At 51.3% G+C, this 21,400-nt stretch overlaps 1 protein-coding gene across 5 annotated transcripts in view; it reads left to right on the top strand.

The window, feature by feature from the left end:
- Positions 1-21,400, top strand: part of ANK2 (ankyrin 2) — a 376,998-nt gene that overhangs the window by 122,312 nt on the left and 233,286 nt on the right. The gene's annotated exons all lie outside the window — the stretch shown is intronic.

Genomic DNA, 21,400 nt, shown 5'->3' with positions numbered 1-21,400 from the left:
CATCGGTTGGTGAGATCTGTATATGTTAGAAATTGGAATGTCAACATTATTCTTCTTGGAATAAATGAAGGGACCCTGTGGGTGTGAGTTGTGGCTGGTTGCTAAGAATAGCTCATCAGGTTGCTATAGCAACAGTGTTGCTGGGACTTGAAAGTTTCCCAGCAATTGGCTGAATTCCAGAGGAAAGGCCCGTTTCTCTCGGTGGCATTTGGAGTGATCCCGGCCGGCCCAGGCAGGGACCCCACACTCCGGGAGGGAATGGGACCCCATGCCCACACTCCAGTCACGACTGGTTCAGCGTGTGTGATCCAGGGTACCAGGCGGTACTCAGTGGACACACTTAATTCAAGGTCACGCCCGTCGGACTTGGTCAAGGGCCGGCAAGCAGCCAGACACCAGTTACCACACACTGATTACTTGAAAGGAAAGTATTAGCTCATGTTTCTGTCAAACATCAGAACCCTCAGGAAAATTAATCAGGACTCAGGACTCAGGGAAATTAATCAATGTTTGCATCTCTCTTCTCCAAAATGAAAACTGTATTTTTTCTAATTTTACTTACTAATTATACTTAGTGCAGAGTTCTTATCTAAAATGCAGACAGTTTGCCCTGGCCGGTTGCTCAGTGGTTAGAGCACCTGCCCGGGACTAAAGGGTTCTAGGTTTGACTCCAGTTAACAGCATGTATCTCTGCAGGCTCTGTCCCCAGCCTGGTCACTTGGGGAGGCGACCAAATGATGTGTTTCTCACATCAATGTTTTTCTCTCTGTCTCTCCCCCTCCCTTCCATTCCCTCTAATAAGAAAAAAAAATCAAAGGAAAAAATATCATCAGGTGAGGATTAATAAATAATAAGTAAATAAATGAAATACAATGCAGACAGTTTAGTTTACAAGCATATCAAACCCAAAGGCTACCACGGGCCAAATAAACCAGGTGTAAGTATGTGTGAACCACAAAAAAACAAGAGCTTCCATTTTCATAGAAACAGGTTTATTTCGATAGCGACATGCTGAATACAAAGGGGTGAAATAAATGAGTCACCGTCAACACAAAATAATATAACATTTTAATAAAAATTATTTTTTTCTTGAACATTAACTTACCAGACACTGAATAAGCACAAATTAATAAGCATAATGCAAATAAATCCATTTTTCTCGTTCCCTGAAAGTGAAATATTTCCTGTTGCTCACACCAAACAAGTCAGTACAAGACTAATAACGTGGCCATCGGCTGCTAAAATATTCGCTGCTGGTATTAGTGGAGAGAAATGGTGTGCCTGCGTGTAGGCACATAAGGGAAATGAATGCAACACGATTATAGTAATTAGTCATTAGTGAATGTTGCAGTTCATTATTAATAATAGGAGCCCAGTGCACAAATTTATGCACCTTGAAAGGAACTGTGGGCCATGAGGCTGCGGTGGGCACAGGAGTGGGTCTTGGCCTGTCCTCCATGCCCCCGCCTGGCCCCTCCCACCATGGCTCCCAGTCCCCTGTCTGCCAGCAGCCCCACTCCTGCCACAGGCTATCGGCCCTGATCACCCCTCAGGAGCAGGGGGAGGTGGAGAAGCCCTGAGGGGCGATCGGGGCTGGCAGCTGCCGCTCGCACCTGCTGACAGCAGGTCTGAGCGCCCAGCAGGGCCATGGCACATGGGAGCAAAGAATTTTCAGTAACCACCAGAGGCTCTCCCTGATAATAGCAACCGGCATCCTGCCTTGGTCTGGCGACCCCGCTCACCTGCTCCACCATCCCGCTGTGGCCAATACCTGCCATGTTCTATGCTCTGCCGCCTGCTACAGATGCCCGCCATGTTCCACGTGCACCCCCTGGTGGTCAGCACACATCATAGCAACCAGTTGTTCGGTTGTTCACTTGTTCTGCCATTCATCTATTTGCATATTAGGGTTTTATATATATATAAAAAAGCCTAATATGCTAAGTGTCCAGTTGTCCGTTCAACCAATGAAAGTGTAATATGGTAATGATTTGCTAAGACTGCTCAACTGCTTGCTATGACGTGCACTGGCCACCAAGGGGCAGACAGTCGACCAGTTGACCAGTCACTATGATGTGCCCTAACCACCAGGGGGAAGACGCTCTGACCAGTAGGTGAGCTTGCTGCTGGGGTATGGCTGATTGGGACTGAGCAAGACGGGCTGGGCATGCCCTGGAGCCCTCCTGTGGTCGCTCCCCAGCTGGCCAACCCCCATGTCCCTTCCCAGCCCTGATGGTGCACCAGTGGGGTCCCTCGGCCTGGCCTGCGCCCTCTTGCAATCTGGGACCCCTTGGGGGATGTTGGAGAGCTGGTTTCGGCCCGATCCCACAGGCCAGGTCGAGGGACCCCACTGATGCACAAATTCGTGCACCAGGTCTCCAGTGTATAACAGGATATTGTAAAAATTAAGTTATGAAATTTTTATTAAACATTTCTTATATACTGTTATGTTGGCTGGGTCACAAAAGTATTCGTTGTGGGCTGCATGTGGCCCGTGGGCCGCGAATTTGACATGCTTGCTTTAGAAACATGAAGTTGAGAGTTAAGAATCCCCCTGAGCCACTTGTAGCATCTGGTAAAAATCATGAGTCTGCTAAAGGAAGAGATAAAGTGCATGTTTCCCGGCCCGTGGGCCTTTGTACGGTCACCTGTCGCGGGGGTTTTAAATGTTAAAACTGCCTTCCTGCTCACTCTGCTGTGCGTGTGTCCCTTTCCCTTCTCAAGGACAGGGCACATGGGAATGGCCAGGCTCCATCCGAGCGAGAGCCTCTGTGCTTCGTGAGTATCAGCGCCCACGCGGGAGGGATGACACAGGTTTGGTTTAAAGATTTGGTGAGCCACCATCTCAATGGAACTCAAAGCTGGTGTTTTTCTTGTTTGAGTCATTAAATTTTGGGAAGAGATTGTGTGACTCCTTTCACCTTGGTAAAGTAGATGAAAAGAAAAACAATGCCCCCCTCTTCCTTCTCCCTCCCCCTCTTCCTCTCCCTCCTCCCACCCTTCTCCTCTCCTCTCCTCCTTCCCCTCTCCCTTCCTCTCCCTCTCTCTCAAAATCAATGAAAATAAACCCTTGGGTGAGGATTAAAACATTTAACGTGTCTCACAGGCTTTGCAGCTAAGTCTTCTCTCTGAGACAGAAACCTGTGCTCTGGCCGCTCAACGAGGAGCCGAGCTGAGCCAGGGTTGCAGGAATGAGAGCTGGTCATGCTCCGAGGACCCTGGGACTTAGGGGGGCTCTCTGAGAGTTCGCAGCAGCCAACATCTCCTAGAACCCGTGGGATGGGGTTCCAGTCTAACCTTTGACTTGAGCCTCTCACTGGCCCACAGATTTTTGTTTTTAAATAAATTTTTATTGATTTTTAGAGAGAGAGGAAGTGAGAGGGAGAGAGAGAGAGAGAGAGAGAGAGAGAGAGAGAGAAACATGGATGAGAGAGGAAGTCACTGAGAGCATTGAGCCGGCTACCCGGGCATATGCTCTAACCAGGAATCAAACCAGCGACCTCTTAGTTCCTAGGTCAGTGCTCACCCGTGGAGCCACACCATCCGGGCTGGCACGCGGATTTCCAGGTGACCTTGTCACGCTCTGGCTGGGTCAGTCCTGAGCGGGTCAGAGCCGTGGGTGACCATCCCTCAAAACCCCAGCTTGCAGGTAAATGCAAGGTGTCACAACTGCGATGCATGTGTGACTTGGCAGCAAAACCACTAAGGACCCATGGTGTGAAGAAGGAATGTCAGAGGAGTTGACCACATTTTCTCAGGAGAAGAGCCTACGAGGATGGAAGATAAAGAAAGTCAGAATGTGGAGTTTGTGCCCGGCCAGTGTGGCTCAGTGGTTGAGCATCGACCTATGAACCAGGAGGTCACAGTTCCATTCCTGGTCAGGGCACATGCCTGAGTTGTGTGCAGGCTTGACCCCTAGTGGGGGGCATGTAGGAGGCAGCCAATCCATGATTCTCTCTCATCATTGATGTTTCTCTCTCTTTCTCCCTCTCCCTTCCACTCTGAGATCAATCTTACCTAATAATAGACAAACATGTAAATTGACCATACCTCTGCTACGCTGCCAGCCAATCAGAAGTGATATGCAAATTAACCCAACAAAGATGGTGGTTAGTTTGCATACACAGGCGCTGAGTGACGGGGCGTTCTGCCCCAACCCCGGTCTCTCACGGCCTCTGGGCAGCGTGGGAAGGTGGGGCCGGAGTGGAAAGAGGCAGCTCCCAGAGCGGAAAGAGGTGGCTCCTGGAGTGGAAAGGGGCTGGGCCGGAGTGGAAAGGTGGTGCCGGCATCCAGGCTAAGGAAAGCCCATTCTAGCACGAATCTTCGTGCGTCAGGCTTCTAGTAAAAATATATTTTAAGAAAAAGAATGTGGAGTTTGGGCATCGGGTCTGAAGGGCACTTTCTTGGGCTGGACGCACTGAGATGGTTTGGGGGCCACAGGCAGGGCTAACCGATGAGGAATGGCCTGTGCCTGCTTCAGCCTGGTGTCCCCTGCTGTCCTCCACCCCCTGAGATCTGGGCTGTCTCTCCAGGTTGTCCCTCAGCTTCTTCAGCCACCAGTGGGCCCTGTGTCCTCTCAGACCGTCCTGAGGGCCACTCTGTGGGTGCCACACCCTTGGCACATGCCCCTTTCCTTGGGATGTGCATGAACAGAGGTGGGTTTCTTGCAAGGGTGTCGTTTCTTGTATTCATTCTACAATTCTCTGTGATTATTTTTCTTTTCATCTAAGTTGACACATAAATCTAAGGTGAACATGAATCTCCTAAAATATTTGGCTTCTCCCCAAATTAACCAGATGAGGGGACTGTGTGGCTTCCTTACTCTGGGCATTTATGCTAGGATTTCAAGCTTTAAAAAAAAAAAAAAAAAAAAAAAAAAAAAAAATATATATATATATATATATATATATATATATATATATATATATATATAGTTGATTTCAGAGAGGAGAGGGGGAGAGAGAGAGAAACATCAATGATGAGAGAGAATCATGGATCGGCTGCCTCCTGCACACCCCACACTGGGGATAGAGCCCACAACCCAGGCATGTGCCCTGACCAGGATTTCAAGCTTTTGATCTGAGGCAGCGATTAAAGGTGTGTGTGCATTTAAAGTTGTATGTGCTGCAGATTCTGTATATAAAAGAGCTAATTAATAGCCTACTGCCAGGAGGTTTAAAAAAATTAAATATACCAGTTAAAGATGTTTTGTATTTCTCAAAAACATTTAAAGTTCTCGCCAGCTGTCTGTGACTGCATGTGACCTGTGAAAGGAGGCAGAGCACGACAGCCACGCTGCACGTGAGGCTGTGAGCACACGTGTGGTCTCTAAAGTCAGCCCTGGAAATAGAAGCCAGTCCTTCCAAGCAAAACACTGTCAGTTCAGTGCTGTTATTTGAACTTGTACAGCCTTTGGTGTTTTGGACAGAAATACATCAGGTGCAACAAAACACACACTAGTCCAGAAAAAAAAAAAAACCATGCTTGCGTTTGGTGACTGAGTAAACACAACTGTTTTGTCCATGTTAATATTTAAATATTTAAAGGACAAATTCAGTCCTATATAATAAAAGGCTAATATGCAAATAGACTGACCTATAGAATGATGGGTCTCTATGACGCGCACTGACCACCAGGGGGCAGGTGCTCAACTTGCGAGCCCAGCTGTGGTGGCGGGAGCCTCTCCCGCTTCCACGGTAGGGCTAAGGATATCCAACTGACATCTTAGGCCTAAGCCGTCAGTTGGACATCCCCCGAGGACTCCCGGACTGCGAGAGGGCACAGGCCAGGCTGAGGGACTCCCCCAGAGTGCACGAATTTTGTGCACCAGGCCTCTAGTATTAAAAATAAATTAAAAGGTATAGTATTTATGAGCACAGATTAACAATGCTTTGAGCAGAAAAATCCCGTTTATATGCATGAGAAAACTGTAACGGTTTTGCTCCTCCCTTTGCTCATTCCCATGGCTCTGCTGGGTCTCAGAGGGAGAGCTTCAGGGCCTCTGTCTTCCCACAAATCACCAGCCCTCCGGTCAGCCCAAGGGAGCCCCCTGGGACCTGGGGGCAGTGCCGGGGGGAGCACTGTGTGTCTGTCTGCCGTGGAGGGACCATCTGCAGGTCCCAGCTCTGCCTCCGTCTAGGCTGGGAACTCGGTCTGTGTACTTGGCATATCGGAGCCTCAGCTCTGTATCAGGGATGTGAGGATAAGAATAGAACCAGCCAGTTGGGTATAACAGAAAAGACTCAGGCAAAGCTCAGGTCTGGCTCTTAGTAACGTCCATGTAAAAACAGTCAAACCTGTTAAAGAATTTTGTGCGTTTGTTTGAGCCAAACTGCTGACAATTTCCGGGAAGCAGCACCTCAACAGATTGGGATAGTGCTCCAGAGAATGGTGGTTTTTCACCCTGTTTTATACATGACAGTCAAAGGAGGAGACATAAGTGGGTCACAGGAAATCCATTGGTGATAGATTAGGGAGGCGGGAGAAAGAAAGCCGGGAAACCTCTGGGATTGGATAAAAGGTAAAATGATGGACACACGCTTCTTTTACTTAGGTGGGGGCAGGGTAGTTAACAGCCAACAACTCAATAAAATGAGGGGATCTGTGGTCTCTGCAGAGCGGTGCCTGAACTTTGAGGGGCCCAGAAAAAAGGAAATTACTTTGACCTTACAACGATATGTTACCGTAGATGCAAAAAGACAATAAGTTCAGTTAAGGTAAAGGTTGACCTTATCAGTGAAGTTACCAGCCCAGGATGTGACTGTACCCATCACTGCTTTTAGGGAAGGTGCTAATTTCAGACCCTCCTTTGTGGTGACTTTAGGTCTCTGAGTTTGCAAAGCCGCCACCGCCCAGGCCTTCCCTGAGCTAGTCAGGTCAGCATGTGGCCCCTTTTCATCCGCAGTAAACATTGCATCAGTAGGTACCTATTATTATGAGGCATTTCATTCCAAAGCATTTTCAACAGGTTTGTGGTGCAGAAAGTGACATTAATGGATAATCTCTGTCTAGAAAACCTCCAGGGGATCCCGGTCAGACCCCCTGCACGCTGGCTGTAGAAGAGTCATTAGTGTCTCTGAGTCCCAGCTCACTTACCTGGGAAGTGGAGGTGGTGATGGCTTACGTCGATCCTGTGCCTTCCACACCGGGTGCATCCTCCCGGCTGCCTTGTGTGGTAGCGGCTATTGTGACATTTCACAGGGGAGACCCCAATACAGAGAGGACCTGGCTCATGGAAGGAGCCATATGAGCACCTACTATGTGCAGACACTGTTCCCAGTGCTGGAGATGAGCCATGAGCAGCTAGGCAGGTAGGGCCCCAGGCCTGCGCTCTGACTGGGAAGGGAGTAAGCCCGATTTTTAATAATAAAAGTGTAATATGCAAATCGACCAAATGACCGAACAGCAGGATGACCGTCTGAATGACCTTCCGGACAACCACACTATCACAGGCACTGGCGCCAAGCCAGCCAAGGCGGGTGCAATGCGATTGGTCGGCGGGCCCTGCCATTGCCCCACAATTGCCCTGCAGAAGGAGGCCCAGGCCACCTTCTGTGGGGTGATCGATGGGGGGGCTCCTTGATCTATCGCCCCCAAAGGGAGGCCCAGGCCACCGGCCAGCGATGCTGTGGTGGGTGTGCAGGGCCGGCCAGCGATCGCCCCGTAGAGGGAGGCCCAGGCCAGCCAAGCTACTGCACCCCACGCCTGTCGCCGCAGAGGGAGGTGACCGGTGGCAGGGGAAGGGGGAAAGCACTGCACAGATGGCAAGCAGTGGCAGTGGCGGGCGGGGGGAGGCGTAGCTGCCAGCAGCTGGGGGAAGGAAAGCCCCGATAAGCCCTGATAGCTGGCCAGGCCTAGGGACCCTACTCAAGGGGTCTCAAATTGTGAGAGGGTACAGGCCAGGCTGAGAGACCGAATTTCGTGCACCAGCCTCTAGTCTTTAAATAAGCAGGTGGATCCCATGTTGGAGTGATAAGAGCAAAGAAGAAAAGTAAAAAAAGAAAAAGCAGTTCAGTGTGTAGGAAAATCCTATATAATAATAGGGTAATATGCAAATCGACCGAATGGCCTAAGGACTGGTCTCTATGACGTGCACTGACCACCAAGGGGCAGACGCTCCTGCCGGCCAACCTCTTGGTCCTTCCCCGCAGCCGGCAGGCTCTGATCGCCAATAGGGAATGGGGAACCAGGGGTGGGTGGTGGCAGAGGGTTGGGCTGGCTGCTGGCCACCAGGGAAGATGGCCCTGATTGCAGGCCAGGCCTAGGGACCAGACACGTGCACTAATTTTGTGTGCCAGGCCTCTAGTTTATAATGTTTAGCTCTGGTCACCAGGGATGGCCTCACAGAAAAAGGCAACCTTTTGGGGCTGAAACCTGAAAGGGGTGAGGCAGTGAACTCGGCGGGGGGGGGGGGGGGGGGGGCGGGAAGCGGCATTTGTGTTCCCACGAGCTCCCTTGCTGCTGGGCTCTTGGGAAAATCGAGTGGAATAATGTGCTAGAGGTGGCAAACAGCCAGGCACTGGATCAAGTAGGCGATGTTATCACTGTGCAGAGAGGAAGAGGATAGTCTACCAGGTTTTCTCCACCGTTTTCCCATCTCTTGTTTCCTCAAGGTACATGCATCTTCCAGAAATGTCCCCCACAGAGTAATTCACCTCGCAAGGCCTGTCCGCGTAGACACGGCGCCTCTCTCGGCTCCTCAGGGACACTCGCCCCTGCATTTCCATGGCTCCCGAGGAAATCCCAGGACAGCTCTGACCCAGGGTGGGCCACTCAGGCAGGCGATCAAACGCTTCTTGATTTCTGCGGCAGAGGATTTGGGGCATCAGATGTTCCCTCGCCCTCTTGCTGACAGCAGCTTCACCTGGCACAGCTCTCTCTCTGTCAGAGACTTTCCCAGCCCCCTAATCACTGGGTGCGGGAACTTTTCCCTCACCGGAAGGGGTGCAGGGTGGGTGGTCAGTCGGTGCTGGGGATCTTGGGCATTTGCCAACACACACAAGGTGCCGGCCAGCATTTTTAGCAAGTCAGCAGCGCTGCTCCATCGTTTGTGAAATGATGTTTTACTAGATTGCCGACTGAGGCCCGAGAGAGACGGCGTTGCCTCTGTTCAGATCCCCTCCTGCTCCTCCTCGTGCTGGGCGCCTCTCACCCGTGTCCTATGGGCGCTCGGCCCTGGGACAGGCGCACTTCCCGGCGAGGCCCCCCCCCCCCCGCCCCCGCACGGATCTTCCTGGGCAGTGACCGCTGCTCTGAGGCTGACCCAGGCCTCGCTTGGCTGGCTGCGCCCTGTCCCGTCCCGTCCTGAAGGTGGGCCAGGCCTGCCAGGCCCTGGTTGCATGTGGCCTTGAGGGCGTGTGTCATTCAGGTAGAGCTGACCTTGAAGGAGAAAAGCACAAACTAAAATGGTGCCTGTGCGGCCTCCTCTCGGGGCTGCCCCTGACCCACTTCCCTGGAGGGTGTCCAGGTGGCTCGTCCCGGGGAGCGGCCTATTAGTCTCCCTGGGGAATTCGCCACTTTCCCTCCTCCTGCCTCTTCCCCACGGGAGCAGGGTGGCTGGGTGTGAAGAGGTTGCGCCTTTGGAGCAGCGAAAGCCACGGGGAAAAGGGCGAGTTCTCCTTCCAGAACCTGAGTGTGTGGGAAAGTAATGAGTGCAGGATGGAGCTTGGAGGAGTCTGTCCATAATTCTAGGGGTGTCTCATGTTTAAGCACACCTCAGATGTGGGGGAGACAGAAAGTGGGGTGAATCTGTCCAGAAACGTGAAAGAACAGAGTCTGGTCAGAACCCTAGTCTCATGATTTCTCTGTCACTGACTCCCCAGTCACCTAACCAGGCAGGACCCCCTCAGTCCCCGAGGCTCTCCTCGGCCCTGGTCACACCTCCCCTGCCCCCTCGGCTGCCTGGACGCCCACCCTGGGGGTGGCAAGCCCCTCTCCTCTCAGGCTCTGCACAAGGCCAGTTGCTCGGAGACACTGTGTGAGGTCTCATCAAGGCGGCCCCACTGTCTCTGTGGCCCGGGGGCCCCTCTGGGCACACCCCATCTTCACGGGTGAAGGTGACCTGTCTCCTCCCACAACCACATGAGTTCTGAGAGAAGGGGGCCCTGGCACCCAGAGGTGCTGAATAGCTAATTGGGGGAAAGTCAATAAACTCCTTTCACGAGAAGATAGTTTGAAAGCTGTCAGTGAGGGTGACAGATACAGTCCCTTCCGTCATGGAACTTTTAAGTATCTATTTCACCAGCCGGCGTGGCTCAGTGGGTGAGCATTGGCCTAGGAACCAGGAGGTCACGATTCGATTCGCGGTCAGGGCACATTCCCGGGTTGTAGGCTTGATTCCCAGTGTGGGGTGTGCAGGAGGCAGCCGATTCATTATTCTCTCTCATTATTGATGTTTCTCTCTTCCTCCCTCTCTGAAATCAATAACAATATATTAAAAAATGTATTTGTTTTGTGTAAAGAGCAGACTTCGATTTAAACCTCTTTTTCACCTAAATTTTAGCTGAGAACATTTGTTCACATCAGGTTTAAAGAGACCAGGAAATGAGAATAGAAACAACAAAAAAGGTAAATGTAAAGGAATTCTTTAATTTGTTAAGCATGGAATCGTGTATTTATAGCAAGAAGTCTCCTTGGCCGTGAGGCAGGGTGACATGGGCAGGATATGCTCATGAATGGGTTTTAGTGAAAAATGACAAACGTGACCCCAGCCATTCTCTGACACACAGGGGCATGGCCTGCAGGGCAGCCATAGGGCCCCCTATCCCCTTTCCCACTAAAATGTTTTGGTTTGTCAATTTGCCAAATAAAGAAAACAGTTTTAAAAGGACACAGAAAGCCCAGCCAGTGTGGCTCAGTGGTTGAGCATCAACCTATGAACCAGGAAGTCACGGTTTGATTCCCGGTCAGGGCACATGCCTGGGTTGTGGGTTCAATCCCCAATTGGGGGCATTCAGGAGGCAGGTAATCAATGATTCTTTCTCATCATTGATGTTCCTCTCTCTCTCTCTCTCTCTCTCTCTCTCTCTCCCTCCCTTCCTCTCTGAAATCAATTAAAATATATTTTAAAAAAAAGACGCAGAAATTTTCCTTGATCTACAAAAATAAACCATTGAAACAATAAAAGGAGGGAAAAAAAATCAAAGACACTCAGGGACTCCTCCTCCTGCCCTCCCACCTGACATAGGGCTGTGGCGATGGTCACATGTGGCTGGGTGCCCAGACCAGACTTCTGAGAGACCAGCTGGCTTGTGTCTTAAGGACTCGAATGACATCATCAAATTTAAATCCATCCCACTTCCCAGCCTTGCAAAGAGCATGCAGTGAGTGAGTGGGCAAGTAGCTGATGGAGGCTGGAAAATAGCTTGTCTTTGTTTATTATTATTATTACTAGAGGCCTGGTGCACGAATTAGTGCACCAGTGGGGTCCTGTGGCCTGGCCTGTGGGATCTGGTTGAAGCCGGATCTCCGACATCCCCTGAGGGGTCCCAGATTGTGAGAGGGCGCAGGTCAGGCCAAGGGATCCCACCAGTGCGTGACCGGGGGCAGGGGAGGGACGCAGGAGGTTGGCCAGCTGGGGAGGGACCACAGGAGGGCTCCAGGGTGTGTCCGGCCCATCTCACTCAGTCCTGATTGGCCAGACCCCAGCAGCAAGCTAACCTACTGGTCGGAGCATCTGCCCCCTGGTGGTCAGTGCATTTCATAGCTGGTGGTTGAGCAACCTTAGCATATCATTAGCATATTACCCTTTGATTGGTTGAATGGCTGGCCAGATGACTGGACACTTATTATATTAGGTTTTTATTATATAGGATTATTATTGTTTTAATCCTCACCTGCGGATATTTTTCCCATTGATTTTTTAGAGAGAGTGGAAGGGAGGAGAGGAGGGGAAGAAAGGGAGAGAAAGGAGGGGGAGCGAGAGCGAGAGCGAGAGTGAGAGAGAGAGAGAGAGAGAGAGAGAGAGAGAAACATCGTTGTGACAGAGATGTCGATTGGTTGCCTCCTGCACGTGCCCCAACCAGGGACTGGGATTTAACCTGCAACCCAGGTACCTGCCCTTGACTGAGGGGAATCAGACCTGAGGTTCATGGCAGATGCTCTAACCACTGAGCACACAGGACTCATCCTTGTTTTTTTTTTTTTAAAGCAGTTTAGAGTCCCTTCAACATTATGAGTGAGGCAGAGATTTCCCCTACACCCCCTTCCTTTATATCTATAGCAAATTTCATCGTGCTAATTTTTAAAAATCATAGTCCAGGTTAGTTTTGTACCTCTGTTTTGTCACATACAATTGATTTATTACTCCTGAACTCTTCTTTCATTATTATTCAAAAGCTAAAATTCTGAACATCATCATCTGTTCTTTCTCATTCTTACATGCATCACCCTTGTACGAAGGACGCTGAATATTTCTCACACTCTTTTCTAGCCTTTTCCTTCGATCTTTCCTGCCCCTTCCCAGCTTTTCCTAACTCACAGCCAGGATGCAGCCTGAGATGCCACTGTACTCACGCAACGTGTTTTAGAACAAGGCAGCCTGTGTAAGGCCACCCGTGGACGCCCTCGCACCACCCGGCCGCAGGACTGGGGTGTTGGGGTCTGTAGATGCACTGCCACCGCCCATACTCCATGACCTCCTGACCGGCCATCTCCACTTTATACAAACAAATGTGTATTTCCCTTCTTTGTGCCTTTGTGGACACTCTCCAGACTCCTGGTGTGTGAACTTCCTTCTATTCAAAACCTGGCGAGGAGGCCACCTGTGACTCTTCCCAGGGCTTCTCCTCCGTCACGCGACACGCCTTGTCCATGGACGACCGCATGCGGGCGAGCAGCAGTGCCCCGTGCTCCCTAGGTCCTCAGTGGGCAGGGCTCCTCGCTCCTTCCCTCTGTGGATCTGTAAATACACATGGCGAAGGGGCCAGGGGCTGGGAGCAGGCCCCTGGGACAGAGGGTCAGGGATGGCTGTATGGAGGAGCTTTGGAGCCATGTGCTGGTCTGGGTGGAGCCATGGATGGACACGTGGCTTTCCTGGAAAATGGTGCCTAGGGGACCCCTAAGTAGATTATGTCGCCTTTGTAAAGTCTGATGTATGAAATGTAGGGTATGCATTAGAACAGGAGCCCCATACACCAAAAGGTTTCGGGTTTGATCCTGGTCCATGTACATACGGGAGACAACCGATTGATTTTCTCTCTCACCTCTCTCTCTCTCTCTTTCTCTCTCTAAATCAACAAACCTATCTCTGGTTGAGGATTAAAAACCAGAATAGGAACCTGCAGGTGAAGTGACAGCGTGAGGCTGGCCGGGCACGAGGAGCTGCCCGGTTCCTGGTCATTTGCACGGTGACATTTGATGGGCGCAGAGTGAAATGAATTTCTCAAGGGCACAGCCCCACGAACACCGGCGCTGTGCTCAGCTGCCCCCGGGACCAGGTGTGCGAGGGCCGGCACCTGCCTTCAGCTCCGCTCGTGGCGGGAGGAGTGGGGCTCGGGTTCCTATGAAGTCAGAGTCAGGATCTGATACACATCTCCTTACTTTTTAAAGTCCCTTCTACCTGAAACAAAACAAAACTGTGTGGGACCCAGGCCGCCAAGGTGTGTCCCGAGGCAAAGAACAGTGACCAACAGCTGGAGGGTGGGCTGGTGCTGCAGGGATCCGTGGGAAGGATGAGTCCTGCAGTAGGAGGACAGGAAAGAATCAGCCTGGGGAGGAAGCGACGGGATTGCTGAGCAGGGGTTATTGGAAACCTGGGAAGGGGGGCTGCAGCAGCGGTTGGGGCGCGGCCAGACGGGAGGGCAGGGAGTCAGAGGTGAGAAGCTGAAGCTCCCGGCGGCCACTTCCCTCCACTCGCTCGGATGCAAGGAGCACGGGGACCAGGGTGGCAGTGGGGGGCCTGCTGGTTTCGGGGAGACCACGTGGTGGAGATGGGGAGTGCCTGCACGTCCTTGTCGCTGGTCCCTTGGAAAGTAAGTGATGCTTGTTCTGACTTGCATGTCCGGAGGCAGATGGATCCCGTCCAGCGTGAGCAGCTGCGACATACACTTGCTCCGTAGCTCTGGGCAGGGTGGTGCATGAGACCACGCATCCTGAGGGGACGCTCCGAGTGTATTCGAGGTCTGGCGCCTGCAGGGCCCCACGGGCTGTCTGTCCTGTGTGTGCAGGTCAGTCCCGATGCCGCTGTCTCCAGACCCTAGGTCTTGGCTCCTTGGCAGTGGGTGGCACCTCAGGACCAGGTGGGGCCAAGCTGAGCCACAGTGACCTCGGGTGACCTTTGCTGACGGTGCCAAACCTGATGACGCGTGTTCACAGCAGCCCTTCTACAGTGCCGCGTCCGCCCCTTCCCGGGCCCGGGACCAAGCGCTCACAGCTACATCCCGTGTCCCCGGATGTCTTACGGCCAGTTCCTTTATTTCTGCTGAGTGGATGGCGCACTGCCATGTTCACAGATTTTAAAATTCTTGTTAGCCTATTGTTTGCTGAAAATTAAGCATCAATACTCTGTTGGGAGGTACATGGGAGGTAAATAGAAATCTTTCTGTCTTTTTTTTTTTAAATTCCCCGAAAAACTACAGAAACAGTTCCTGGAGGTGGGGGGGCGGGTGCTGGGGGGGAGGAGGAGACTTGGGATAAAGTGTTTGATTTCTGTGCGTGCAGGCACAGCTTCGTTGCTGTTACAAATAACAAAAATCTGATGGTGAAAAAGTGCATTCCTCCAACTTGTCCACTTATTTCAAATTCACTCTGATGCAGGTGTTTCTCCTCCTCAGGTAAAGCTGAGCACAGGTGAGGGACCCCAGCACCCCTCTACGCCCTGGGCTTGGGCATGGTGGGGGGCACACAGGGTGCTGTCTCCATGTGTCCAGCAGGAACTGGGCCTGGCTGGGTCGGGGAGAGCAGGGGCCCGTCATGGAGCGGGCAGCTGGCCCAGCAGGACGGGCTTCTCAGGAGGACAGGACCCGAGGACCCACAGGAGGGTCCCTGCCTGATGGAGCAGAGACGGAGCTGGACCCCAGAGCTCCAGACACCCATGCTCAGGACACATTGCTTCTCAGGCCCTGCCTCCTGGGCTCTGTGAGGACAAAAGAGGGCAGAGGAGGACAGGTGGGGACAGGTGAGGGCTGGAGAAGACTGGCAGCCCCCGAGGCTGACTCTCTAGCAGCGAGGCAGAGCTGAGCCACCTAGCTTTACCCAGGGCTATTTTATTTGACGTTTCAGGGCATTACCTGGGCATCGAAGGCCAATGCAGATTAAGCAGACAACTGGCCGTGTGGCCGCTGCCAGGAGAAGTGGACTGTGACCTTGAGAGGAGGGAGGTCCAGTGGGGTTTGTTGTTGGAAAAGTTTCCAGATCAATCTGGACTCAAGGTTGGAAGATTTTAGGGAAAAGGAAGAAAATAAGAATAGGTATTTTTAAAAATTATGTTTTAAGAAAATACTTTTATTGATTTCAGAGAGGAAGGGAGAGGGAGAGAGAGAGAGAAACACCAATGATGAGAGAGAATCATAGATCAGCTGCTTCCTGCAGGCCCCCCACTGGGATCAAGCCCCCAACCTGGGCCTGTGCCCTGACTGGGAATTGCACCGTAGTCTCCTGAGTCCTAGGTTGATGCTCAACCATTGAGCCCTGCTTGCAGGATAAGAATAGGTTTTTGTTTTGTTTTTTAAATCCTCACCCAAGGATATTTTCCCATTGATTTTTAGAGAGAGTGGAAGAGAGAGGGAAAGACACAGAGAGAAATATCGATGTGAGAGGAGGAGCCTGCAACTGAGGTACATGCCCTTGACCAGAATCGAACCCGGGACCCTTCAGTCTGCAGGCTGACGCTCTATCCACTGAACCAAACGACTAGGGCAAGAATAGGCATTTCTTTACCTGGGAATTACTCACTGACCAACCCAGACAGGTCTTGGTGTTCCTCCTAGGAGCTCCGGTAGTTTTTCCTGAACAAAAAATGTGGTCCCATTGTATTTTGATTTTTCTATCTCCTTTTATAGACTACCTTGACGGCAAGAATGTATAGACGAGGGACTGGAAGAAGAGAAGGGAAGAGTGGCTCATTTGTCAAGCCTAGTAGATTTTTTATTTCTGTCCAAACTAGTGGGTACAATTCTCTAGGATTTGTACAAGTGCCAAAATGGTTTTCCAGTCTAAATAATAACTGTCAGCATTTCTGTTTTCCGTCATTATTTTCCAGCTTCATTGGTTGACCTTGAGAAATGTTAGGTTCTGTAGGCTCATATGTTTTCCAATGTCTTTGTTTTCTAGTGGAAAAAAATAAAAGGTTATTGAAAATTGAGTCAACTACATTCCATTCTGTTTGTTACTGAGTCACTTGGCCATTTAATCTGCTCATTCAAGTCTCTTTGACTCATGTTTCCCCTTTAAAATGGAGGTTCATCGATTCACAGACTTGTCACAGTATAAAAAAAGAAATAGGAAATTATCTGTGAGGAAAGTAAGACAGTTATTACACGGTGGGAGAGAAACAGGGAGGCCGGGTGGATGATTTGATTGGCTGGGTGGGACTGAGACCACACGTACTGACATCCATCCTTGCTGTGTGCTGTAGTAATTCTGGCAAAACCACAGACGATGTGTGAAACCTTCTAAATGTCTATAATGGAGCGAACTGTTAGAACTTAACTGCACAGACATGTATGCGTGACTGCAGGGAGTTTTCAGGAATTCCCATGGAGTGTCCACTTAAATGTAGACGCCATGAAGGGCAGGGTGGCATTTATCTCAGCTGAAGGATAATGTGTACTTTTTGAAACTTTCTGTTGAAGAGAGGTTTTTCTGTGGGTTTCTTACATTTCTGTACATCTTGCAAGCTGGGCACTGACTGTCTTTGCTCCAGACTATTTTTTTAAAATGTTGTAGCAAGCAGCTTTGGAAGATAGAGGAGCAGAGATGAGGCACCCTTGCTCTCCAGTGTAACAAAGATGATGGCTCTGTCTAGAGCAAAGTCCAGATATGTTTACTGCTTGCTCTAAAAGAGTCAGTTTCCCTAAGCTCAGGGTGCCTCTCTCTATATTGCCTGCTATAAAAGAGTCAGGTTCCCTAAGCTTGGGGTGCCTCTCTCTATACTGCCTGATTTAAAAGAGTCAGGTTCCTTAAGCTCAGGGTGCCTCTCTCTATACTGCCTGCTATAAAAGTCAGGCTCCCTAAACTCGGGGTGCCTCTCTATATACAACCCTCTGAGTGTGAAGCATCCACCTGGACCATACTCATCAAGCCTGTGAGGACAAGGAGTAAGGGAACCTGATGCAAGCATGCCAAAGCCCGTGCTGCCTGCTGTGCTCTGAGTAATAACCAACCGTCTTCGTCTCTGACCCAGAAGTCTCGTGGCTTCTGCCAGCATCCAGGAAACTAGCACTCTCACTGGTTAGCATGCAAGTTGGATCTCAGATCCATCATAGTTCTGGATACTTTCTAGGTGGATAAGTTACTGGGCCCAGGAAGAATCTGATAATTGACTAGGCACAAAGGACATTGAAAAGGTTATCTATCCACTTTTCTTAGTTAGATTCCTGTAGTTGTAGGTAGAACAGCCTGAGATCCAAGTGTAGCATGAACACCCTGGGCCTGCGGGCAGGATGGTGAGCTAGCTTTCACCCTCACCCACTCCAGCCTGCACAGCATGGAATAGATTATTGCTGCTATCATCTAAACACTTTTGTAAAATAACAGGATGGAAAGTTATTTCTTGGATACTTACGCAGGATGAAAGCTCCAGCAGACGGCATGCAGTGATTTGTATGGACAGTGGAGGGACCAGCATGGACGGGTTGACCACCTGGGTTCCTGAATTCTGCGTGGTGCACGATGCACTTCCGTGAGCAGCGCTATTCTCCCCATTGGAGTTTGGAGACGCGCTTTCCAGGTCTGAGTATCACCATATTATCAAGGCCAAGGGGCAATGTGTTCTCAGCAGCTAAGCAGATTAAATAATTAACAAAGAGGCCGGGCCGGCATGGCTCAGTGGGTGAGCGTCGACCTAGGAACCAGGAGTCAGGGTTCGATTCCCATCAGGGCACATGCCCGGGTTGTGGGCTCGATCCCCAGTGTGGGACATGCAGGAGACAGCTGATCAATGAGTCTCTCTCATTACTGATGTTTCTCTCTTTCTCCCTCTCCCTTCCTCTCTGAAATCAATATATATATATATATATATATATATAATATATTTTATTGATTTTTTACAGAGAGGAAGGGAGAGGGATAGAGAGTTAGAAACATCGATGAGAGAGAAACATCGATCAGCTGCCTCCCGCACACCCCCCACCAGGGATGTGCCCACAACCAAGGTACATGCCCTTGACCGAAATTGAACCTGGGACCCTTCAGTCCGTAGGCTGATGCTCTATCCACTGAGCCAAACCGGCTAGGGCAATAAAAATATATTTAAAAAAAAGACTTACATTCCTGTGGCTCTTACACACTCGGCCTCTGGGTTACTGAGTACTGATCAATTGACACACCCTTTCTCTTCAGAGTTTAACGAAAAAACACGTCGCCACTTATTTTCAAGCCGGCTTTCTCATGAACATGTCTATGGAGCACAGTTACATTTTACCAGGAAGCTATGCCTGTTGGGGACGCAGCCTGCCTGGCCGTGCATTTGCACCTGCAGGAACCCCAATCCCAATCCCTGTTTCCAGGGACTCATGTTGCCAAGACAGCGCTCAGCTGCGCCGCAGAGTGAGCGCGACACCGTGCAGGGAGCGCCCACGCTCATTCTCCCACGGAGCTCCACGTTCGACCGCAAACTTTGCTGGCGCGTGTGTGAAGTGGGACTATAATTAATCAGCATGTTAATGCTAGTATGTGTGAGCGGGCGGACTCTGCACCCCAGTGTTGCCGTAAGCACCTCGCGTGAGCCTGGCCACAGGGCGAGGAGCCACTCTCAGTGTCACTGCTGCCCGCTGTCCGAGGTCTGTGTTGGGAAGCAGGGGAGAAGGGAATGCGGGTCTTGAGCACTGGACACACCCTGTTTCCAGGAGAAGTGGGGGCCTCCTTCCCAGCCCTCCTGGGGGGTGTGGGGCCAGGGGCCCAACTTCTCGCTCAAGAGCTGAAGGCTCCCTGCCTCCAGTGGCAGTAGATGAGATCTGACCTAGGACTTTTAAGCAGCCGTGGCAAGGTCACTCCGGATCACAGCTGCCCAGCGAGGGGCACAGGCCCTGGCCTGGCCTCCCTCTGCCCCCAAGTAGCCTGGGACCCTGGGACAGCCTCTCATTTCTGGTCTTGTTCTCTTGTTGGTGAAACAAAATGGATTTCAACTATTTCCCTGGAGGCCTCTTTCCTCTTCGTGGGGACCAGGCTTCCGTGGGGACGAGGCGGGGGCCTCCCCTCGGCCAGCCTTCTTCTCGTGCCCCTCCTCCCAGGGCTGGAGAATGGACAGTGCGCGAGGTGACAGACGGATGGGGTCTCTTCAGGTTCAGGGCATGTTCAGGAATGTTAGTTTCTCCTGAGGCATTGTGTCTGTTCTGGTTTATGTACCTGTAGGAAGAACATTACATGCAGGCCTGAGGGTGGGAATGTGTGCAAGTCTGCGCAGGTGTATGTGCACATTCTGTGAGCAGGTCTGTGTGTACATTCCGTGTGCAGGTCTGTGAGCAGGTCTGTGTGCAGGTCTGTGAGCAGGTCTGTGTGCAGGTCTGTGTGCAGGTCTGTGAGCAGGTCTGTGTGTACATTCTTTGTGCAGGTCTGTGTGCAGGTCTGTGAGCAGGTCTGTGTGTACATTCTTTGTGCAGGTCTGTGTGCAGGTCTGTGAGCAGGTCTGTGAGCAGGTCTGTGTGCAGGTCTGTGAGCAGGTCTGTGTGTACATTCTGTGAGCAGGTCTGTGTGTACATTCTGTGTGCACATTCTGTGAGCAGGTCTGTGTGTACATTCTTTGTGCAGGTCTGTGTGCAGGTCTGTGTGCAGGTCTGTGAGCAGGTCTGTGTGTACATTCTGTGAGCAGGTCTGTGAGCAGGTCTGTGTGTAGGTCTGTGTGCAGGTCTGTGAGCAGGTCTGTGTGCACATTCTGTGTGCAGGTCTGTGAGCAGGTCTGTGTGCGGGTCTGTGAGCAGGTCTGTGTGCACATTCTGTGAGCAGGTCTGTGTGCAGGTCTGTGTGCAGGTCTGTGAGCAGGTCTGTGTGCAGGTCTGTGAGCAGGTCTGTGTGCAGGTCTGTGAGCAGGTCTGTGAGCAGGTCTGTGTGCAGGTCTGTGAGCAGGTCTGTGTGCAGGTCTGTGAGCAGGTCTGTGAGCAGGTCTGTGAGCAGGTCTGTGTGCAGGTCTGTGAGCAGGTCTGTGTGCAGGTCTGTGAGCAGGTCTGTGTGCAGGTCTGTGAGCAGGTCTGTGAGCAGGTCTGTGAGCAGGTCTGTGTGCGGGTCTGTGAGCAGGTCTGTGTGCACATTCTGTGTGCAGGTCTGTGTGCAGGTCTGTGTGCAGGTCTGTGAGCAGGTCTGTGTGCAGGTCTGTGAGCAGGTCTGTGAGCAGGTCTGTGAGCAGGTCTGTGTGTACATTCTGTGTGCAGGTCTGTGAGCAGGTCTGTGTGTACATTCTGTGAGCAGGTCTGTGTGCAGGTCTGTGAGCAGGTCTGTGTGTACATTCTGTGTGCAGGTCTGTGAGCAGGTCTATGAGCAGGTCTGTGTGCAGGTCTGTGAGCAGGTCTGTGTGCAGGTCTGTGAGCAGGTCTGTGAGCAGGTCTGTGTGCAGGTCTGTGAGCAGGTCTGTGTGCAGGTCTGTGAGCAGGTCTGTGTGCAGGTCTGTGTGCAGGTCTGTGAGCAGGTCTGTGTGCACATTCTGTGTGCAGGTCTGTGTGCAGGTCTGTGTGTACATTCTGTGAGCAGGTCTGTGTGCAGGTCTGTGAGCAGGTCTGTGAGCAGGTCTGTGAGCAGGTCTATGAGCAGGTCTGTGTGCAGGTCTGTGAGCAGGTCTGTGTGCAGGTCTGTGAGCAGGTCTGTGTGCAGGTCTGTGTGTACATTCTGTGTGCAGGTCTATGAGCAGGTCTGTGTGCAGGTCTGTGAGCAGGTCTGTGTGCAGGTCTGTGAGCAGGTCTGTGTGCAGGTCTGTGTGTACATTCTGTGTGCAGGTCTATGAGCAGGTCTGTGTGCAGGTCTGTGAGCAGGTCTGTGTGCAGGTCTGTGAGCAGGTCTGTGTGCAGGTCTGTGAGCAGGTCTGTGTGCAGGTCTGTGAGCAGGTCTGTGAGCAGGTCTGTGTGCAGGTCTGTGAGCAGGTCTGTGAGCAGGTCTGTGAGCAGATCTGTGTGCAGGTGTTTGAGATGGTCTATGTGTGGAATGAGAGCTGATTGAATGGAAAGTGTGTCAGAAAGCAAACAGCTGAGTCCCTCAATCATTTGCGTCCCTGGCATTCTCTTTTTAAGGCTTCCTGCATTGTATTGGGCTGGGTGAT

The sequence above is a fragment of the Plecotus auritus genome, assembly GCF_963455305.1.
Source record: "Plecotus auritus genome assembly, chromosome: 6".
NCBI classification, from domain to species: domain Eukaryota; kingdom Metazoa; phylum Chordata; class Mammalia; order Chiroptera; family Vespertilionidae; genus Plecotus; species Plecotus auritus.
This window is presented reverse-complemented; position numbering and strand designations above follow the sequence as displayed.